This window comes from Scyliorhinus torazame, chromosome 19 (assembly GCF_047496885.1).
Source record: "Scyliorhinus torazame isolate Kashiwa2021f chromosome 19, sScyTor2.1, whole genome shotgun sequence".
NCBI lineage: Eukaryota > Metazoa > Chordata > Chondrichthyes > Carcharhiniformes > Scyliorhinidae > Scyliorhinus > Scyliorhinus torazame.
Genome location: NC_092725.1, coordinates 120,175,957 through 120,198,284, shown reverse-complemented (window position 1 = coordinate 120,198,284; position 22,328 = coordinate 120,175,957). Strand labels below are relative to the sequence as shown.

Here is a 22,328-nt window from a genome sequence, read left to right as displayed (position 1 = left end):
GGTAGCGAGTTCCAGGCACCCACTACCCTCTGCGTAAAAAACTTGCCTCGTACATCTACTCTAAACCTTGCCCCTCTCACCTTAAACCTATGCCTCCTAGTAATTGACCCCTCTACCCTGGGGAAAAGCCTCTGACTATCCACTCTGTCTATGCCCCACATAATTTTGTATACCTCTATCAGGTCTCCCCTCAACCTCCTTCGTTCCAGTGAGAACAAACCGAGTTTATTCAACTGCGCCTCATAGCTAATGCCCTCCATACCAGGCAACATTCTGGTAAATCTCTTCTGCACCCTCTCTAAAGCCTCCACATCCTTCTGGTAGTGTGGCGACCAGAATTGAACACTATACTCCAAGTGTGGCCTAACTAAGGTTCTATACAGCTGCAACATGACTTGCCAATTCTTATACTCAATGCCCCGGCCAATGAAGGCAAGCATGCCGTATGCCTTCTTGACTACCTTCTCCACCTGTGTTGCCCCTTTCAATGACCTGTGGACCTGTACTCCTAGATCTCTTTGACTTTCAATACTCTTGAGGGTTCTACCATTCATCGTATATTCCCTACCTGCATTAGACCTTCCAAGATGCATTACCTCACATTTGTCCGGATTAAACTCCATCTGCCATCTCTCCGCCCAAGTCTCCAAACAATCTAAATCCTGCTGTATCCTCCGACAGTCCTCATCGCTTTCCGCAATTCCACTAACCTTTGTGTCGTCTGCAAACTTACTAATCAGACCAGTTACATTTTCCTCCAAATCATTTATATATACTACAAAGAGCAAAGGTCCCAGCACTGATCCCTGTGGAACACCACTGGTCACAGCCCTCCAATTAGAAAAGCATCCTTCCATTGCTACTCTCTGCCTTCTATGGCCTAGCCAGTTCTGTATCCACCTTGCCAGCTCACCCCTGATCCCGTGTGACTTCACCTTTTGTACTAGTCTACCATGAGGGACCTTGTCAAAGGCCTTACTGAAGTCCATATAGACAACATCCACTGCCCAACCTGCATCAATCATCTTAGTGACCTCCTCGAAAAACTCTGTCAAGTTAGTGAGACACGACCTCCCCTTCACAAAACCGTGCTGCCTCTCACTAATACGTCCATTTGCTTCCAAATGGGAGTAGATCCTGTCTCAAAGAATTCTCTCCAGTAATTTCCCTACCACTGAAGTAAGGCTCACCGGCCTGTAGTTCCCGGGATTATCCTTGCTACCCTTCTTAAACAGAGGAACAACATTGGCTATTCTCCAGTCCTCCGGGACGTCACCTGAAGACAGCGAGGATCCAAAGATTTCTGTCAAGGCCTCAGCAATTTCCTCTCCAGCCTCCTTCAGTATTCTGGGGTAGATCCCATCAGGCCCTGGGGACTTATCTACCTTAATATTTTTTAAGACACCCAACACCTCGTCTTTTTGGATCTCAATGTGACCCAGGCTATCTACACATCTACCAATTTCTTCTCTTTGGTGAATACTGATGCAAAGTATTCATTTAGTACCTCGCCCATTTCCTCTGGCTCCACACATAGATTCCCTTGCCTATCTTTCAGTGGGCCAACCCTTTCCCTGGCTACCCTTTTGCTTTTTATGTAAGTGTAAAAAGCCTTCGGATTTTCCTTAACCCTATTTGCCAATGACTTTTCGTGACCCCTTCTAGCCCTCCTGACTCCTTGCTTAAGTTCCTTCCTACTTTCCTTATATTCCACGCAGGCTTCGTCTGTTCCCAGTCTTTTAGCCCTGACAAATGCCTCCTTTTTCTTTTTGACGAGGCCTACAATATCTCTCGTTCCCGAAAATTGCCGTATTTATCCTTCTTCCTCACAGGAACATGCCGGTCCTGAATTCCTTTCAACTGCCACTTGAAAGCCTCCCACATGTCAGATGTTGATTTGCCCTCAAACATCTGCCCCCAATCTATGTTCTTCAGTTCCCGCCTAATATTGTTATAATTAGCCTTCCCCCAATTTAGCACATTCATCCTAGGACCACTCTTATCCTTGTCCACCAGTACTTTAAAACTTACTGAATTGTGGTCACTGTTACCGAAATGCTCCCCTACTGAAACATCTACCACCTGGCCGGGCTCATTCCCCAATACTAGGTCCAGTACCGCCCCTTCCCTAGTTGGACTGTCTACATATTGTTTTAAGAAGCCCTCCTGGATGCTCCTTACAAACCCCGCCCCGTCTAAGCCCCTGGCACTAAGTGAGTCCCAGTCAATATTGGGGAAGTTGAAGTCTCCCATCACCACAACCCTGTTGTTTTTACTCTTTTCCAAAATCTGTCTACCTATCTGCTCCTCTATCTCCCGCTGGCTGTTGGGAGGCCTGTAGTAAACCCCCAACATTGTGACTGCACCCTTCGTATTCCTGATCTCTACCCATATAGCCTCACTGCCCTCTGAGGCGTCCTCTCGCAGTACAGCTGTGATATTCTCCCGAACCAGTAGCGCAACTCCGCCTCCCCTTTTACATCCCCCTCTATCCCGCCTGAAACATCTACATCCTGGAACGTTTAGCTGCCAATCATGCCCTTCCCTCAACCAGGTCTCTGTAATGGCAACAACATCATAGTTCCAAGTACTAATCCAAGCTCTAAGTTCATCTGCCTTACCCGTAATACTTCTTGCATCAAAACATACGCACTTCAGGCCACCAGACCCGCTGTGTTCAGCAACTTCTCCCTGTCTGCTCTGCCTCAGAGCCACACTGTCCCTATACCCTAGTTCTCCCTCAATGCTCTCACCTTCTGACCTATTGCTCCCGTGCCCACCCCCCTGCCATACTAGTTTAAACCCTCCCGTATGACACTAGCAAACTTCGCGGCCAGGATATTTATGCCTCTCCGGTTTAGGTGCAACCCGTCCTTCTTATACAGGTCACACCTGCCCCGGAAGAGCTCCCAGTGGTCCAGATAATGGAAACCCTCCCTCCTACACCAGCTGTTTAGCCACGTGTTTAGCTGCTCTATCTTCCTATTTCTAGCCTCACTGGCACGTGGCACAGGGAGTAATCCCGAGATTACAACCCTCGAGGTCCTGCCTTTTAACTTTCTGCCTAGCTCCCTGAACTCCTGCTGCAGGACCTCATCCCCCTTCCTGCCTATGTCGTTAGTACCAATATGTACAACGACCTCTGCCTGTTTGCCCTCCCCCTTCAGGATGCCCTCTACCCGTTTGGAGACATCCTGGACCCTGGCACCAGGGAGGCAACATACCATCCTGGAGTCTCTTTCACGTCCACAGAAGCGCCTATCTGTGCCCCTGACTATAGAGTCCCCTATTACTATTACTCTTCTGCGCTTTGACCCTCCCTTCTGAACATCAGAGCCAGCCGTGGTGCCACTCCTCTGGCTGCTGCTGTTTTCCCCTGATAGGCTATCCCCCCCGACAGTATCCAAAGGGGTATATCTGTTCGAGAGGGGGACAACCACAGGGGATTCCTACACTGACTGCCTGCCCTTTCTGGTGGTCACCCATTTCTCTGCCTGCACCTTGGGTGTGACCACATTTACATAACTGCGATCTATGACGCTTCCTGCCACCTGCATGCTCCTAAGTGCATCCAATTGCCGCTCCAACCGAACCATGCGGTCTGTGAGGAGCTCCAGTTGGCTGCACTTTCTGCAGATGAAGCCATCCGGGACGCTGGAAGCCTCCCGGACCTGCCACATCTCACAGTCAGAGCACAGCACCCCTCTAACTGACATTGCGTCAATTAATTAAAATTAAAATTTAAATTTTTTAATTATTTTTTTGAATTTTTTTTTTTTAATTTCAAAGTTACTGTTGACTATCTGTTTCCTAGCACTAGATTTCTAATAGAAATGCGAAAGCTAAATATATTACTCTCCGATCTCTGGCTTAGATATCCCTCTAAATTATAATTAAGTAATTATGTTTAATTAGTTACCAATGCTCAGATTTTTTAATTTAGTGTAGAATCCCAACCAGCCACTCAGGCCACAGCTTTTCTGTGATGTCACTTCAGTTTCCCCCCGACACACACAATTTGAAAAAGGTACAAAAGTAAAAACGCATAAAAATCACTTACTTACCTTCTTAGTGTTAATAATAAAATATGGTACTTACGTCACACCAATGGGTTTTATTATTAGGTTAGAGGAGGAGGGTAGGTGGGAGACACTACACGTGTAGTGTCTCGGGTTTCCTCTCCACCAGAATTTAATGGTGAGGGTCTTCCCAGAAGTCCGCGGGTCGAACTTCCTGTTCCCCCCTTAAATACTAAAATATTTTTAAAAACAGAAAAGAGGGACCGAAAACGGGACCAGGTAAGTGTTTTTAAAGGACAGACTTACATCCCATCAATCACTTCCACACTGCCCCCACTGAAATTGACAAACCAGCTCCTCCTCTCCCGCCGAAATCGACTGGCCTGCCCCTGCAAAGACAAGTGTTTTTAAAGGACAGACTTACCTCCCAGCAATCACTTCCGCACTGCCCCCGCTGAAATTGACAAACCAGCTCCTCCTCTCCCGCCGAAATCGACTGGCCTGCCCCTGCAAAGACAAGTGTTTTTAAAGGACAGACTTACCTCCCAGCAATCACTTCCGCACTGCCCCCGCTGAAATTGACAAACCAGCTCCTCCTCTCCCGCCGAAATCGACTGGCCTGCCCCTGCAAAGACATGTGTTTTTAAAGGACAGACTTACCTCCCAGCAATCACTTCCGCACTGCCCCCGCTGAAATTGACAAACCAGCTCCTCCTCTCCCGCCGAAATCGACTGGCCTGCCCCTGCAACTTCCCTGCTCTTCAAATAAACACCCTGGTATCTTTCACGTGCACCTTTCAGGGAAAGCAGAGCCTCAGTTTAACAACCAAAAGACAATTGCTCTGCACTGGAGTGTCAGCCTTGATTTTGGGTGTCAGACTCTCGACCCTGGAGTGGAGCTTGAACACATAATATTCTAACAACAGAGTCATAGCTGGCACAATGAGGGAAATTCATGTTAATGAGAGTCCTGGGGGTGGAAACAAATGGCTGGAACACAAGAATTACGAGCATGAGGAGGCCATTCGTCCCCTTGAATGTGCTCTGTCATTTGTTAAGATCATAGCAGATCTGACTGCTGCCTGAAGCTTACTTTCCTGCCGACCCCATATAACCTTTCCCTCCCTTGGCAATCAAGAAACTGCCTAACTTAAGAATATTCAAAGACCCTGCGTCCATTGCTCTCTGGGCAGAGAATTCCACAGACTAACTGGAATATTCCACACGGGACTTCCGGGCTGGGAATGATTATCTTCTCCATGGTTTTCCTGGAGTACGAGGTCCCCACTGAGGGGTGGGGGAACTTTACTTAGTTGTGTATAAAAGGTCGGCCAATAAGGCACTGACCATGAAGAGACCCGATAGGGATCTACCGGGAGTTGTATATAAAGTAACTGTAAATAAACCAAAGTTCTTTATTTTACTCAGTGTGGACTCCCCGTGTCCCTTTAAACTAACAATCCTGTCAGAAGAAATTCCCCTCATCTCCATTTTAAATGGGAGACCCAGGGGGCGTCATTCTCCCACCCCCCGCCGGGTCGGAGAATGGCCGTTGGCCGCCGTGAATCCCGCCCCCGCCCCCGCCGAAGTCTCCGGTACCGGAGATTGGGCGGGGGCGGGAATCGGGCCGCGCCGGTTGGCGGGACCCCCCCCGCTCAATTCTCCGGCCCGGATGGGCCGAAGTCCCGCCCAGAAACTGCCTGTCCCGCCGGCGTAAATCAAGCTGATATTTACCGGCGGGACCAGGCGGCGTGGGCAGGCTCCAGGGTCCTGGGGGGGGCGCGGGGCGATCTGACCCTGGGGGGTGCCCCCATGGTGGCCTGGCCCGCGATCGGGATCCACCGATCCGCGGGGGGGCCTGTGCCGTGGGGGCACTCTTTCCCTTCCGCCTCCGCCACGGCCTCCACCATGGCGGAGGCGGAAGAGACTCTCCCCACTGCGCATGCGCGGGAAACTGTCGGCACCCGCTGACGCTCCCGCGCATGTGCCGCATTTCCGCGCCAGCTGGCAGGGCAACAAATGCCATTTCCGCCAGCTGGCGGGGCGGAAATCCCTCCGGCGCCGGCCTAGCCCCTCAATGTTGGGGCTAGGCCGCCAAAGATGCGGAGCATTCCGCACCTTTGGGCCGGCGCGATGCCCGTCTGATTGGCGCCGTTTTGGGCGCCAATCGGTGGACATCGCGCCGTTGGGGGAGAATTTTGCCCTTGATTTTTAAACTGTACCCCCTATTCTAGTCTCTCCCACAAGGGGAAACATTCTCTCAGCATCCACCATGTCAAGTTCCCTCGGAATCCTACATGTTTTAATAAGACCACCTCTCATTCTTCTAACTCAGGACTCACAGCTAACACTCAAAGATTGCACCTCAGCCTCATTCACATTCCAGTGATGCCAGCCACTAGTAATCCAGAGGCCCAGGCTAATGCTCTAAGAAATGGGCCCCATCACAGCAAATTGTGGAACTGTAATTCAATTAATAAACATTTGGAATTGAAATGGTGACCATGACAACTCTCATAGATTGTTCTAAAAACTAAATGGGTTCACTAATGCCCTTAAGGGAAAGAAATCTGACATCCTTACCTGATCTGGCCTACTTATGACTCCTGACCCACTGCAAAGATTTACTTCTAGCCACCCACTGAATTGGCCGAGCGAGCCACTCAATTCGAGGTCAATTAGGGAGGGCCGCAAATGATGACCTTGCCCGTGGCCCCCATGAAAGAATAAAGAAAAGAAAATCATGGGGCTAAATGCAACAGGGCCTGTGGAAACTGGTACCACTGAGAATTATGGGGGCGATTCTCCGATATGGAGGACAAGTGTTCGCGCTGTCGTGAACGCCGTCGCGTTTCACAACGGCGAGAACAGTGCCCGGGCACAACCTATTCTGACCCCCTTAGGGGGCCTGCACTGCGCTGGAGCAGTTCACGTCGCTCCAGCGTCCTTATGCGGTGCCAAATGGGCGCTGCGCCAACCTGCGCATGCGCAGTCGGGGCAGCCCAATCCTGCACATGCGCAATTGGGCCGTGCCATCCTGCACATGCGTGGGGAACGTCTTGCGCACGCTGGCCCCTCATCAACATAGGGCCGGTGTTCTGGGGCCGCGCACGGTAGGAGGTAGGCCCGGTTTTGGGGGGGGGTGGGGAGAGGCTGGCCTGCAGATCAGTGGGTCCCGATCGCGGGCCATACCCCATCGGAGTCCACCCCGGTGAAGGAGCCCCCCTCCCTCTCCCACAGGCCACAACCCCCAGCGTTCCCACAGAGTTCCCGCCAGGAGCGACCAGGGGTGGACGGTGCCGGCGGGAACCTTTTGTGTCGTAGCAGCCGCTTGGCCCACCCGGCCGGAAATCGCCGCTCGCCGGTTCTCCGAGCGGCCCGGTGCGAATCGCGCGCCACTGGTTTCCGGGGGGGGTGGGAGAATCGCGTGCGCGGGTCAGGGCGGTGGGGCACGATTCGCGCGGCGCCCCGCCGATTCTCCCACCCGGCGTGGGGGGGGTGGGGAGCATAGCGCCCATTGAGAGTGATGGCACACCCTACTATCTGACATGATAAGCAAGCTGCAGATAGTGTGACGGTGAACCTCTGGCTTTCCTCCCCATTCCCACTTCTGTCACCCCAGTTCCTTCCGTTTTGACTTTCTGCTTACAGACACCCAGAAATTGCCACCTGCCCAGCCACAGCACCCTCAGGAGGAGGAGGAGAGCAAGAAACAGCACAATACCTCTGAAGACGTCTCAGACTTGATCTGACAGTCCCAATCACCAGCTCAGATACTGGCACTGCAAGACCTTAGAGGTGAGCCTAGAGTTTGGGATCTGCATGCGGTGAATCAGCAGACACACGTGGGCTGCACAGGTCATGTGGGCCAGGGTTTAAGAACTCCAAAGTGCATTATGGATGGAGTTCACCTGACTGATAACTTCTTGTTGAATTTGGCTCGGATTAGCACAAGAGGCTTCACTTGAGGTGTGAGTCAACAGTCTTCCCAGACACTTTAATCAACAAACAAGCTTTGTTCGAAGAACTTATTTAACATTTATATAAACACACACAGCAAGAATTTTTTATCAATTACAAACATAAAGATACTTCACAGCTGCAGTAATCCAAATGAAACCCTTCATGAATTCCCCCCTTAACTGTTCCAATTCAAAAACAAAATCTCACAAACCAAAACCTCTTTTTAAATGCATGGCCCAGCACTCTGCATTCTCACTTGCATAAGACTGGCTTTTCCTGAGAGTCTGACCCTGTCTCACCAGCAGGTTTAAGCCCTTCCGGAAAGCAAACTATATTTTTTACGTTACTAAAGCAGGTAGCATAATCAATGGGTTTTTTCCTGGAACAACTCTTTAAAATGAAAATAGAAAGACAGGAACAAAACACTTCTGTTCTCTGTCTGAGTCCACAGCAGCTAAATGTGAAATCAAAGTAAAATAAAACCTCTCAGCCAAAGCTCAGCTTCACCCACAAAATGACATCACCGAAGCGATGTGATAAGCCAAAAACCTTTCTTAAAGGGACACCCACATGACACTGGGGCAAAGCATAGTTTGCATACCAGCTCACCAGAGGGTAAGATTGCAGACTGGCTCTGTCAAGGGCGACTCAGGAGAGAGCCTCGATGGGGCGGCATGTAAGAGAATGCTGATGAGGATAAACTTTGAGATGCTGGGTGTATCGGCAGGCCAGCCAAGCAGCCTCCTGTCACTACCAAGGAACCTCCAACTTGGCTGGGGAAATTTATTTTGCAGAGTTTGCCCTCTCCAAAGCCTCTATCCCACCTCCCTGCGGTACTGGGGCCACAGGGACACTGCAACTAATACCCTCATACCTGGTGTGTCCTATGTGTGAACAGCTCACCAAATCATCTGCCCTCTCTGTAAGGATGTAGCAACACTTCCTGCCAAGTACAACAACTCACTACAACAACTCCAAGAACAATTTCCAGTACTTCTAGAGACTTTGCAATAGCTGAAGTTATTCTAAATTGCTTCACCTACACGTTGGGTGCCTGGCCCTTCATTATTTTAGTGCTGAGTCCCTGTTGACTATAGCTGAACACGTCCTTTAGTGAGCAACATGTTGATTGGACCTCTGAGGTCCAAATTCGCAAGTGGAGCATCAAATTAGCTGGCAGGACTAAGAGGCGTCATGACAGTACCAGTTCTGGGGCCTTCGGCTCAACCTGGGGTGAACTGTCCGATATGCGGCATCGAACAAGCCTTGCCAGAAGCAGTCGGAGATACAGGGCCGACACACTGAGAAGTGCCACAGATCCAAATTTCTCTTGTGGAAACATTTTTATTTCCAAGCCAAAAATCGGGAAGCTTGGCAACAAAGATTTAAAATTGCTGAGAGTTTGCATGGTTTGGGATATCATAAAATTACTGTTTTGATTATTGCTTCAATGTTAAATCAAAACGGACATGAGCCTGTGGTTTAGTGGTAGCGTCCTTTGTCTGTAAATTAGAAAAGTCTGAATCCCGCTCCAAACAGCTCCAGCAAGTGGGGATTAGAATGTGGCCTCCAAATACAGGGATACAGTGGCATTCTCGGGTTGGGACAGAGTGACCTATATCTCCATGGTAGGATTCAAGGATTGGATTTGGGGTCCACTTCTGACCGCTGATTATATTGACCTGTATTTTCTGGGGTTAACCTTACGCCCTTTTCTAATCATGGGCGAAATTCTCCAGTATCGGCGCGATGTCCGCCGGCCGGCGCCAAAAACGGCGCTAATCAGTCCGGCATCACGCCGCCTCAAAGGTGCTGAATGCTCCGCATCTTGGGGGGCCGAGCCCTAACCTTGAGGGGCTAGGCCCGCGCCGGACTGATTTCCACCCCGCCAGCTGGTGGAAAAGGCCTTTGGTACCCCGCCAGCTGGCGTGGAAATGACATCGCCGGGCAGCGCATGCGCGGGAGCGTTAGCAGCCGCTCACGGCATCCCCACGCATGCGCTGTGGAGGGAGTCTATTCCGCCTCTGCCATGGTGGAGACCGTGGCAAAGGCGGAAGGAAAAGAGTGCCCCCACGGCACAGGCCCGCCCGCGGATCGGTGGGCCCCGATCGTGGGCCAGGCCACCGTGGGGGCACCGCCCGGGGCTAGATCACCGGCGCGGCATGATTCCCGCCCCTGCCGAATCTCCGGTGCTGGAGAATTCGGCAACCGGCGGGGGCGGGATTCACGCCAGCCCCCAGCGATTCTCCGACCCGGCGCGGGGTCGGAGAATCTCACCCCATGTGTCTAACATTTGCCATTCTCCAGTCCTCTGGCCCCACCCATATATATATCTAAGGAGGCTTGAAAGATTATAGACACCACCACAATTTCTACCCTTAATTCTCTGTGCGCCGCCAGATGCATCCCACCTTTTCCTGGTGTCTTATCAACTCTAAGTGCAACCAATATTTCTAATGTCTCCTCTTTGCTCAATTTTATGCCCATCCAGGATCCCAATAATCTTCCGTTTCACTCTGACTTTGGCTGCACCTTCTTCCTTGAGAAAGACAGTTGCCATGCCTTCTGCCACCAAGCATAAATCCCTTTTTATGGCTGCTAATCACCTCCACACCTCTTATTGTCTTTTAATATAAAGAGAACAAACTACATTGCTCTGAGTCTGGAGTCAACAATCCTGAATTAATATACAGCAGAGGTTTCCAATGGACGTGGGTAGTTCTGCCCCTGCTTCTCCACAGAAAGGGACGACGGTCCTCCTCGGCCTTGGTTAAGAGGACCTAAATAAAAATCATGAGGGAAACAATGGGAAAACACTTCAGCTCCTCTTTGCTCAAGAATTGTGAAGAGTAAGGGAAGGACACAGTGTACAGTTAAATCCATATGTGATCAGTATGCATGCTTTTTTGAGAAACTGAATCCATCCCAATAGCTTGACAACAGGCATGAATCTCAGGAATGGTTATCTCAAGGTAAACGGCACAGTCAGGTTGTTATAATGTCATGTATTACTTTGTAGATCTCATTTTGCGGTGAACATGGTGAACCAGAATATAGCCATTAATAAATGCAGTCATCAGGCTCGATCGAACGGCCTCCTCGCATCCAACTTGGTGATGAGTCGAGGCCGTTAAATCTCGCAGAGGCCTCGAGAACCCCCTAAGAGTTAAGCTGGGGCATTGAGGGGAGTGTCGTGTTAATCACCCTGGGTAACACGGACTGCAATTGGATGCAGTTGTACTTGAAAGTAGACTTCAAACTTTGGTGTTGGTTCAATATGCTTTATTAAACTTGTTAAGCAGTGCACACAGTTCGCTGTGGGTTTGACACTCTACTAATCTAAGCCTGCTTGCTATAACTAACTAGACCAGACTAGCTCTGAGCCACGTGTAGAAGGTGCTAACTGATATATACACCCTGACTGTCACTCCAGTTGTCACCAGTGGAAAGAGGCAGAGTGTTGATGCCTCGTGTGTTTTATAGTGGGAGACCACCTTCTAGTGTTCTGCCTGGTGATTGGTTGTGTTCTGTCCTGTGTGTTGATTGGCTGGACTGGGTGTCTGTCACTGCCTGTCTGTATGAAAATGAAAATCGCTTATTGTCACAAGTCGGCTTCAAATTAAGTTACTGTGAAAAGCCCCTAGTCACCACATTCCGGCGCCTGTTCGGGGAGACTGGTACGGGAATTGAATCGTGCTGCTGGCCTGCCTTGGTCTGCTTTTAAAGCCAGCGATTTAGACCTGTGCTAAACAGCCCCTGTATCTCATTATGTGCATGAGTGCATATCATGACATCTGCCCTTTTTTTAAAAGCAAATGTTGGTTGCTTGGAGCATATGCGACTGTATTTACATGTACAACTATTTACATTAAATGGCGAGTGGATGAATATATACATAAGAGCTGTTTAGCATGCAGATACAGAACAAAATTTACAAGATAAATGTCTATAAGTCCAATCTTTGGGGCTGGCGTCGGATCCTTGTCGACCTCCTGAGAGGTGGAGGTGGGGACGACGGTGCCTTGACAGGCGGAATTGCTGCCAGATTGGTGGCCTCGTGGTGCGAGGTGTCTGGAGGAGGCACGACAACATATGGAAAAGTAGGATCTGGTGGTGGGCAGGCAAGTTTGCGCAGTGCCCTTCTGTTGCGCCTGACAATGGAGCCATCAGCCATACGAAATACAAACGATCTGGGAACAGCCTGTCGAACAACAACAGCTGGGGCTGACCAGCCTCCATCAGGTAGCTTGATGCGAACAGCATCTTCCGGAGATAGCACAGGCAAATCGGTAGCATGAGCATCGTACGTCAGCTTTTGCCAGTTCCTGAGTTGCTGCACCTTTTGCAGCACTGGGAGGTGATCCAGGTCTGGTAAGTGTATGGCCGGAACAGTTGTCCGCAGGTCTCTATATTCATGAGGATTTGTGCCGGAGACATACCGGTAGACAGACGGGTTGTCCTGTACGCCAACAGCGCAAGGTTGAAGTCAGAAGCTGAGTCCGCAGCCTTGCAGAGCAGTTGCTTCACTATATGGACCCTTTTCTCAACCTTCCCGTTGGACTGCGGCTAGTGTGGCCTTGAGGTGATGTGGTTGAATTAGTGCAACTTGACGAAATTGGACCACTCTTGGCTGTGGAAGCAGGGACCATTGTCACTCATGGCAGTGAGTGGAATACCATGCCTGGCAAATGTCTCCTTGACGACTATCCTTGATGTGAGGTCTGACAGTTTCACAACTTTCAGGTAATTTGAGAAGTAATCTATGATGAGCACATAGTCACGCCCATTGGCGTGAAAAAGATCGATTCCCACCTTGGACCATGCGGAGGTCACGATCTCGTGTTGCTGGACTGTTTCTGTTGTTTGAGCAGGCTGGAAACGCTGGCAGGTCGCACAATTGAGGACCATGTTGGATATGTCCTGGTTGATTCCAGGCCAATAGACAGCCTGCCGGGCCCTGCACCTACACTTTTTGACACCTAGGCGTTCCTCGTGGATTTGTTTGAGCTCTAAGCTCTGCAGACTGTGAGGAATAACGATACGATCCAGCTTGAGGAGGATCCTCTCGACGACTGTCAGGTCGTCCTTCACATTAAAGAACTGAGGGCATTGCCCTTTTTGCCAGCCATTCGCAAGATGGTGCATTACATGCTGCAGAAGAGGGTCTTTGGCAGTCCCTTCATGAATGCTGTTCACTCTTTTATCTGGGGCCGGGAAGCTGCTGGCACAAAGCTGCGCCTGTGCCTCAATCTGGCAGGTGAAGTCAACCTGTTCACAGGGCGAGGTGATGGAGCATGACAGGGCATCCGCAATTATCAGCTCCTTGCCTGTGTGTGGATACTGACTCAAAATCGTACCTTCGGAGTCGAAGGAAAATGCGCTGAAGCCTGGACGTCATGTCATTCAAGTCCTTATGAATGATATGGACCAAGGGTCTGTGGTCAGTCTCCACTGTGAAGGTTGGTAGACCGTAGACGTAGTCATGGAACTTTACAATGCCGGTTAGGAGGCCCAGGCACTCTTTTTCTATCTTTGCATACCTCTGTTCAGTAGGAGTCATGGCCCTTGATGCAAAAGCAACTGGAGCCCAGGACGAGGAGTCGTCCCTCTGGAGGAGCACCGCACCAATGCCGTCCTGGCTTGCGTCCGTGGAGATTTTTGTTTCCCTGTCCGGGTCAAAAAACGCTAGTACCGGAGCAGTGGTGAGCTTTGCCTTTAGCTCGAGCCATTCTGCTTGATGTGTGGGTAGCCACTAGAATGCAGTGGACTTCTTCACCAGATGCTTGAGAGCCAAGTTGGGAATGAATTTTCCCAAGACGTTCACCATTCCGAGGAAGCGTAGTACCGACTTCTTGTCTTCCGGGGTCTTCATGGCGTTAATGGCCTTGACCTTGTCCGAATCTGGTGGAACACCCTGCTGGGATATCTGGTCGTCCAAGAACTTGACAGTTGACATGCCAAAGGAGCACTTGACCTTGTTCAGCTTGAAGCCGGTTGCATGGACACGTCAAAAGACTTGTTTGAGATGAAATATATGTCCCTCGGGGGTCGTGGACCATATGATTACATCATCTATGTAGACACGCACACCCTCAATGCCCTCCATCATCTGCTCCATGATCCTGTGGAAGATTTCAGAGGCTGAGACAATGCCAAACGACATAGTTATAACAGTACCTGCCAAATGGTGTGTTGAACGTGCAGAGTTTCCTGCTGGACTTGTCCAGTTGTATCAGCCAGAAGCCATGCGATGCATCGAGCTTCGTGAAGAATTTGGCATGTGCCATCTCACTGGTCTGTTCCTCCCGCTTCGGGATCGGGTAGTGTTCCCGCATTATGTTCTGGTTAAGATCTTTGGGATCTGCGCATATCCGCAACTCTCCTGAGGGCTTCTTCACACAGACCATCGAGCTGACCCAGTCAGTCGGTTCCGTCACTTTGGAGATGATGCCCTGGTCTTGGAGCTCCTGTAGCTGTGCCTTTAAACGTTTCTTCAGAGGAGCCGGCACCCGGCGTGGATTACAGGCGTGACATCCACGCATCAGGATCTTCTAGCAGTATGGCAGAGTGCCAATTCCATCAAACACATCCGGATATTGAGCAAGGATGTCATCAATATCAGCCTGAAGATCCACATTGGAAGAAGACATGGCATGGACTCGTTGTACGAGGTTAAGCAGCTTTCATGCATGGGCACCGAGCAGGGGTACCTTATCAGGCTTGACAATTTCAAATCGCAGTGTGACATTGATGGTCTTGTTGGAGACAAATAGATGACAAGACCCTAGTGCAGTTATGGCATTGCCATTATAATCAAGGAACTGGCAGGCTGGCGGAAGAATTTTGCTTTTTAATGTGGTCAAAATTAGCTTGAGAGATGAGATTGGCAGAAGCACCAGTGTCCAGCTTGAACTGGATGTTGCATTGATGAACTTGTATGACAGCACTCCATTCGTCCATGGAATCCTCATTGAAGATAGATAGGCGTCTTGCTGAATTTGAAGAGGCATACTCACATGTAGTGATGATGCCCACACGATAGGGGGTCTCCAGGCAGTCGTCCTCTGGATCCGTAGTGCTACCAGGATCAGAATCCAGTAAACCTTGCTGTACACATCGAAGACGCTTGCGTTGGAATTGGAATTGCTGGCCCTTGACTGGTGGTGCAAACCTGCACGAGGCTGCATAATGTCCAGGCTTCCCGCAATGTAAACATCACCTGCCTTTTGCAGGGCATTGCCGCTTTAAGTGGGTGGTGCGGCAGTTCGGGCACGTCGTGACGTTGACGTCGTTACGTTCCATGCGTCGTCGCACATGCGCCGTGCGGTCTTCGGCCGCTTTGTTCTCCCGTTCGTGTTGCGCATGCGTGGGGCCCCGGGAAAAGCACGCGAAATGGCCGCCTTCATCGATACTGAGGCGCTGCATCTGGGCGATGGCCTGTACACTCTCTGCCTCGTGGGAGGCAGCTTTGTCGTATTCTGCCGATTTGAAACGGGAGTGCCGATTTCTCGCATACTCATGCACTATACACGTCTCGATTGCAACTGGCAGGGTCATGTGCTTAATTTTGAGGAGTAGCTTCCGCAAGGAATCGGAGTGCACCCCAAACACGATCTGATCCCTCATCATGGAATTAGCGGTGGCACCATAATTGCAGGACTGCGCTAATATACGGAGATGAGTTAGAAAGGATTGGAACGGTTCATCCTTACCCTGAAGGCATTGCTGGAAGATATAGCGCTAAAGGTTTCGTTTGTTTCAACTTCACAGTGACTGTCGAACTTCTCCAAAACGGTCTTGAATTTGGTCTTGTCCTGGCCGTCGGTAAAGTTAAGCGAGTTGAAAATCTGGACGGCTTGGTCCCCCGCAGTTGATAGGAGCAGCGCGATTTTTCTGGCATCGGACGCATCCCCGAGGTCAGAGGCCTCAATGTACATCGAACATTACAGCGCAGTACAGGCCCTTCGGCCCTCGATGTTGCGCCGACCTGTGAAACCACTCTAAAGCCCATCTACACTATTCCCTTATCGTCCATATGTCTATCCAATGACCATTTGAATGCCCTTAGTGTTGGCGTGTCCACTATTGTTGCAGGCAGGGCATTCCACGCCCTTACTACTCTCTGAGTAAAGAACGTACCTCTGACATCTGTCTTATATCTATCTCCCCTCAATTTAAAGCTATGTCCCCTCGTGCTAGACATCACCATCCGAGGAAGAAGGCTCTCACTGTCCACCCTATCCAATCCTCTGATCATCTTGTATGCCTCAATTAAGTCACCTCTTAACCTTCTTCTCTCTAACGAAAACAGCCTCAAGTCCCTCAGCCTTTCCTCATAAGATCTTCCCTCCATACCAGGCAACATTCTGGTAAATCTCCTCTGCACACTTTCCAATGCTTCCACATCCTTCCTGTAATGCGGCGACCAGAATTGCACGCAATACTCCAAATGCGGCCGCGCCAGAGTTTTGTACAGCTGCAACATGACCTCATGGCTCCGAAACTCAATCCCTCTACCAATAAAAGCTAACACACCATACGCCTTCTTAACAACCCTCTCAACATGGGTGGCAACTTTCAGGGATCTATGTACATGGACACCGAGATCTCTCTGCTCATCCACACTGCCAAGAATCTTACCATTAGCCCAGTACTCTGTCTTCCTGTGATTCCTTCCAAAATGAATCACCTCACACTTTTCTGCATTAAACTCCATTTGCCACCTCTCAGCCCAGCGCTGCAGCTTATCTATGTCCCTCTGTAACTTGTAACATCCTTCCGCACTGTCCACAACTCCACCGACTTCAGTGTCATCTGCAAATTTACTCACCCATCCTTCTACGCCCTCCTCCAGGTCATTTATAAAAATGACAAACAGCAGTGGCCCCAAAACAGATACTTGTGGTACACCACTAGTTACTGGACTCCAGTCTGAACATTTCCCATGAACCACCACCCTTTGTCTTCTTCCAGCTAGCCAATTTCTGATCCAAACTGCTAAATCACCCTGAATTCCATGCCTCCGTATTTTCTGCAGTAGCCTACCGTGGGGAACCTTATCAAACGCTTTACTGAAATCCATATACACCACATCAACTGCTTTACCCTCATCCACCTGTTTGGTCACCTTCTCAAAGAACTCAATAAGGTTTGTGAGGCCCGACCTACCCTTCACAAAACCGTGTTGACTATTTCTAATCAAATTATTCCTTTCCAGATGATTATATACCCTGGGCGAAATTCTCCCGAAACGGCACGAAGTCCGCCGACTGGCGACCAAAATGGCGCCAATCAGACGGGCATCGCGCCGCCCCAAATGTGCGGAAACCTCCACATCTTTGGGGGCCGAGCCCCAACATTGAGGGGCTAGGCCGACGCCGGAGGAATTTCCGCCCCGTCAGCTGGCGGAAACGGCCTTTGTTGCCCCCACCAGCTGGCGCGGAAATGACATGTCGGGGCGGCGCATGCGCGGGAGCGTCTGCGGCCGCTGAAAGTTTCCCGCGCCTGCGCAGTGGAGGGAGTCTATTCCGCCTCTGCCATGGTGGAGACCGTGGCGGAGGCGGAAGGGAAAGAGTGCCCCCACGGTACAGGCCCGCGGATCGGTGGGCCCCGATCGCGGGCCAGGCCACTGTGGGGGCACCCCCCGCGGTCAGATCGACCCTGCGCCCCCCCCAGGACCCCGGAGCCCGCCCGCGCCGCCTTGTCCTGCCGGTAAATAGGTGCTTTAATTTACACTCGCGGGACAGGCAATTTATCGGTGGGACTTTGGCCCATCCGGGCCGGAGAATCAAGCGGGGGGCCCGCCAACCGACGCGGCGCGATTCCCGCCCCTGCCGAATCTCCGGTGCCGGAGACTTCGGCAACCGGCAGGGGTGGGATTCACCGTAGCCCCCGGCGATTCTCCGACCCAGCGGGGGGTCGGAGAATGACGCCCCCTATCTCTTATAAACCTTTCCAAGATTTTTCCCACAACAGAAGTAAGGCTCACTGGTCTATAGTTACCAGGGTTGTCTCTACTCCCCTTCCTGAACAATGGGACAACATTTGCTATCCTCCAGTCTTCTGGCACTATTCCTGTAGACAAAGATGACTTAAAGATCAAAGCCAAAGACTCAGCAATCTCCTCCCTAGCTTCCCAGAGAATCCTTGGATAAATCCCATCCGGCCCAGGGGACTTATCTATTTTCACACTTTCCAGAATTGTTAACACCTCCTCCTTATGAACCTCAAGCCCTTCTAGTCTAGTAGCCTGAATCTTAGTATTCTCCTTGACAACATGGTCTTTTTCCTGTGTGAATACTGACGAAAAATATTAAATTAGCACCTCTCCTATCTCCTCGGACTCCAAGCACAACTTCCCACTACTGTCCTTGACTGGCCCTACTCTTACCCTAGTCATTCTTTTATTCCTGACATATCTATAGAAAGCTTTAGGATTATCCTTGATCCTACCTGCCAAAGACTTCTCATGTCCCCTTCTGGCTCTTCTTGGCTCTCTCTTTAGGTCCTTCCTAGCAAACTTGTAACTCTCGAGCGCCCTAACTGAACCTTCATGTCTCATCTTTACATAAGCCTCCTTCTTCCTCTTGACAAGTGTTTCGACTGCCTTAGTAAACCACGGTTCCCTTGCTCGACCACTTCCTCCCTGCCTGACAGGCACATTCTTATCAAGGACATGCAGTAGCTGTTCCTTGAACAAGCTCCACATTTCCATTGTGCCCATCCCCTGCAGTTTTCCTCTCCATCCGATGCATCCTAAGTCTTGCGTCATCGCATCATAATTGTCTTTCCCCCAGATATAACTCTTGCCCTGCGGTATATACCTATCCCTTTCCATCACTAAAGTAAACATAATTGAATTGTGATCACTTTCACCAAAGTGCTCACCTACCTCCAAATCTAACACGTGTCCTGGTTCATTACCCAGTACCAAATCCAATACGGCCTCGCCTCTCATTGGCCTATCTACATACTGTGTCAGGAAGCCCTCCTGCACACATGGGACAAAAACGGACCCATCTAAAGTACTCGAACTATAGCGTTTCCAGTCAATATTTGGAAAGTTAAAGTCTCCCATAACAACTACCCTGTTGCTTTCGGTCCTATCCAGAATCATCTTTGCAATCCTTTCCTCTACATCTCTGGAACTTTTCAGAGGCCTATAGAAAACCCCAAACAGGGTGACTCTCCTTTCCTGTTTCTAACCTCAGCCCATACTACCTCAGTCGACGAGTCCTCATCAAACGTCCTTTCTGCCACCGTAATACTGTCCTTGACTAACAAAGCCACCCCTCCCCCTCTTTTACCACCTTCCCTGAGCTTACTGAAATATCTAAACCTCGGCACCTGCAACAACCATTCCTGTCCCTGCTCTATCCATGTCTCCGAAATGGCCACAACATCGAAGTCCCAGGTACCAACCCATGCCACAAGTTCACCCACCTTATTCTGGTTGCTCCTGGCATTGAAGAAGACACACTTTAAACCACCTTCCTGCCTGCCGGTACACTCCTGCAACTTCAAAATCTTACTCATGACCTCACTACTCTCAACCTCCTGTATACTGGAGCTATAATTCAGGTTCCGAAGCCCCTGCTGAACTAATTTAAACCCTCCCGAAGAGCATGAGCAAATTTGCCCCCAGGATATTGGTACCCCTCTGGTCAACGGCCATTTAAACAAGGCACTGGGCAAACAGTGCAGAAAAATATCTCCAGAAGGAGGCAAGGAGAGAAAACGCATGAGGAGAATTTCATCAGTTGAGCACTATAATTTCAATATTAATGCCTGGGTCCTCCAATAAAAATAGCAGCAAATATTCAGTGCTTTTGAGCATGAGGCACCAAAGGAAAGACCTAAATGGGGGAATCACATGAATGAGTAAGGAACAAGCTGCATTTTTGAGAGCTCCGGCCCTGCTCATCTTTCAATCTTTATTTTTATCCTTGCGCACAATTTGTAAAAATCTTTTCTTGGTCTGCAGGGTTGGTATATTGTGTCGGGAGTTATTGGTTAGAACATAGAACATTACAGCGCAGTACAGGCCCTTCGGCCCTCGATGTTGCGCCGACCTGGGAAACCACTCTAAAGCCCATCTACACTATTCCCTGATTATCCATATGTCTATCCAATGACCATTTGAATGTCCTTAGTGTTGGCGAGTCCACTACTGTTGCAGGCAGGGCATTCCACGCCCTTACTACTCTCTGAGTAAAGAACGTACCTCTGACATCTGTCTTATATCTATCTCCCCTCAATTTAAAGCTATGTCCCCTTGTGCTAGACATCACCATCCGAGGAAAAAGGCTCTCACTGTCCACCCTATCCAATCCTCTGATCATCTTGTATGCCTCAATTAAGTCACCTCTTAACCTTCTTCTCTCTAACGAAAACAGCCTCAAGTCCCTCAGCCTTTCCTCATAAGATCTTCCCTCCATACCAGGCAACATTCTGGTAAATCTCCTGCACCCTTTCCAATGCTTCCATATCCTTCCTATAATGCGGCGACCAGAACTGCACGCAATACTACAAATGCGGCCGCACCAGAGTGTTGTATAGCTGCAACATGACCTCATGGCTCCGAAACTCAATCCTTCTACCAATAAAAGCTAACACACCATACGCCTTCTTAACAACCCTCTCAACATGGGTGGCAACCTTCAGGGATCTATGTACGTGGACACCGAGATCTCTCTGCTCATCCACACTGCCAAGAATCTTACCATTAGCCCAGTACTCAGTCTTCCTGTTATTCCTTCCAAAATGAATCACCTCACACTTTTCTGCATTAAACTCCATTTGCCACCTCTCAGCCCAGCGCTGCAGCTTATCTATGTCCCTCTGTAACTTGTAACATCCTTCCGCACTGTCCACAACTCCACCGACTTTCGTGTCATCTGCAAATTTACTCACCCATCCTTCTACGCCCTCCTCCAGGTCATTTATAAAAATGACAAACAGCAGTGGCCCCAAAACAGATCCTTGTGGTACACCACTAGTAACTGGACTCCCGTCTGAACACTTCCCATCAACCACCACCCTTTGTCTTCTTCCAGCTAGCCAATTTCTGATCCAAACTGCTAAATCACCCTTCTGCCTGTGCAAAAAGGAGATCTGATCACAGTTTGAGACTCCCTACGCAAAGTTGGAACCAGTCCACATTGGGTCAGTTGGTCAACCAGTCTGTATTGGTATTTACCTTTATGTGCACAAATAAGTATAATCACATTCACCTGCACTGATCCAATAATGTCTCATCCTATTTTGATATAGTTTTTTTAATGTCAAGTAGTGTGAAAGAAATAGGGTTGAAAATGCTATTTTGTGCACTCCAAGACTTAACCGATTTATACCACAAACACTGTGGTGGTAGCTGCTACTTCACTGATTTTGTTTAATATCTACACATTATGTTTCTAATAATGTAATCCATAGTAATAATAATTCATTGAATTATTCATTACAGCTTTTATTACATTGCTGTTCAGTGTTGTGAATACTAAGAGCACAAAGTCTGAGGCGTAGAAGCATTATTTCAATGGATTGGGAAAAGTAACAGCTTCCCGGTGATAAATGTGGGCTCTATTGATACACTGAACTTCAGAAGGCATGTGTCCCAACCGTCCCACTTCCTGATGTGCAGTTCATTTCACAAAGTAGCGGTTTTGTGTTTAAAAAATAAACAATTTATATTCCATCACACGATCCATTGTGTGTGACCCTGTCAGATGGCTTTTATAAATCAAGCCGGTTAAGGGAAATGCCAGTTTATAACAATCAGAAATGTTCCTTGTTCTGGGCTACAGCACTGCAGGATAGAAGTTGGATGACCTTGCCGCATTCTTTGCCAGATCTGTTGCCACCTACCTCATTTCTTCAAGCTGGCAGGCTGTTTGCTCAAAATATTTTCAACTTTGCAGCTCAGCTGACACATCACGTACGAGCATGAATGTATCCGTGGATGTCTCGCTGCAATAGCTCAACCCAATCACAATCCACCATGTGAAACATGCTGGTGTAAATTGGCTACTGTGCACTACCACCTGCAAAAAGCTCTGTGTTCTGATTAGACTCAAGAATACATATTCTTTGCCTAGTTCACCGCAGAGAGGTTCAGGGCAATTCAAACACTCTCAATAAAATGACACGTGCTGTGGCTCCTTGGATGGAACTGGCTCCCGGAGGACCGCAGTTTAATGCTCCATTGCACAAAGAGCACTAACAGATGAACAGCGAAAAAAAACCCTGAGATAAATTGTGGACAGCTATATTTGAGTGTCACTGTTCCAGAGCTTCTTATCTGCAGACAGTGCGTTTGTTTCACCTATATAGAGATAAAAGCAAATG

General features: G+C 49.4%; 1 protein-coding gene across 3 annotated transcripts in view; it reads right to left on the bottom strand.

The window, feature by feature from the left end:
• mgat4c (mgat4 family member C) overlaps positions 1–22,328 on the bottom strand; it is a 502,975-nt gene that overhangs the window by 408,938 nt on the left and 71,709 nt on the right. The gene's annotated exons all lie outside the window — the stretch shown is intronic.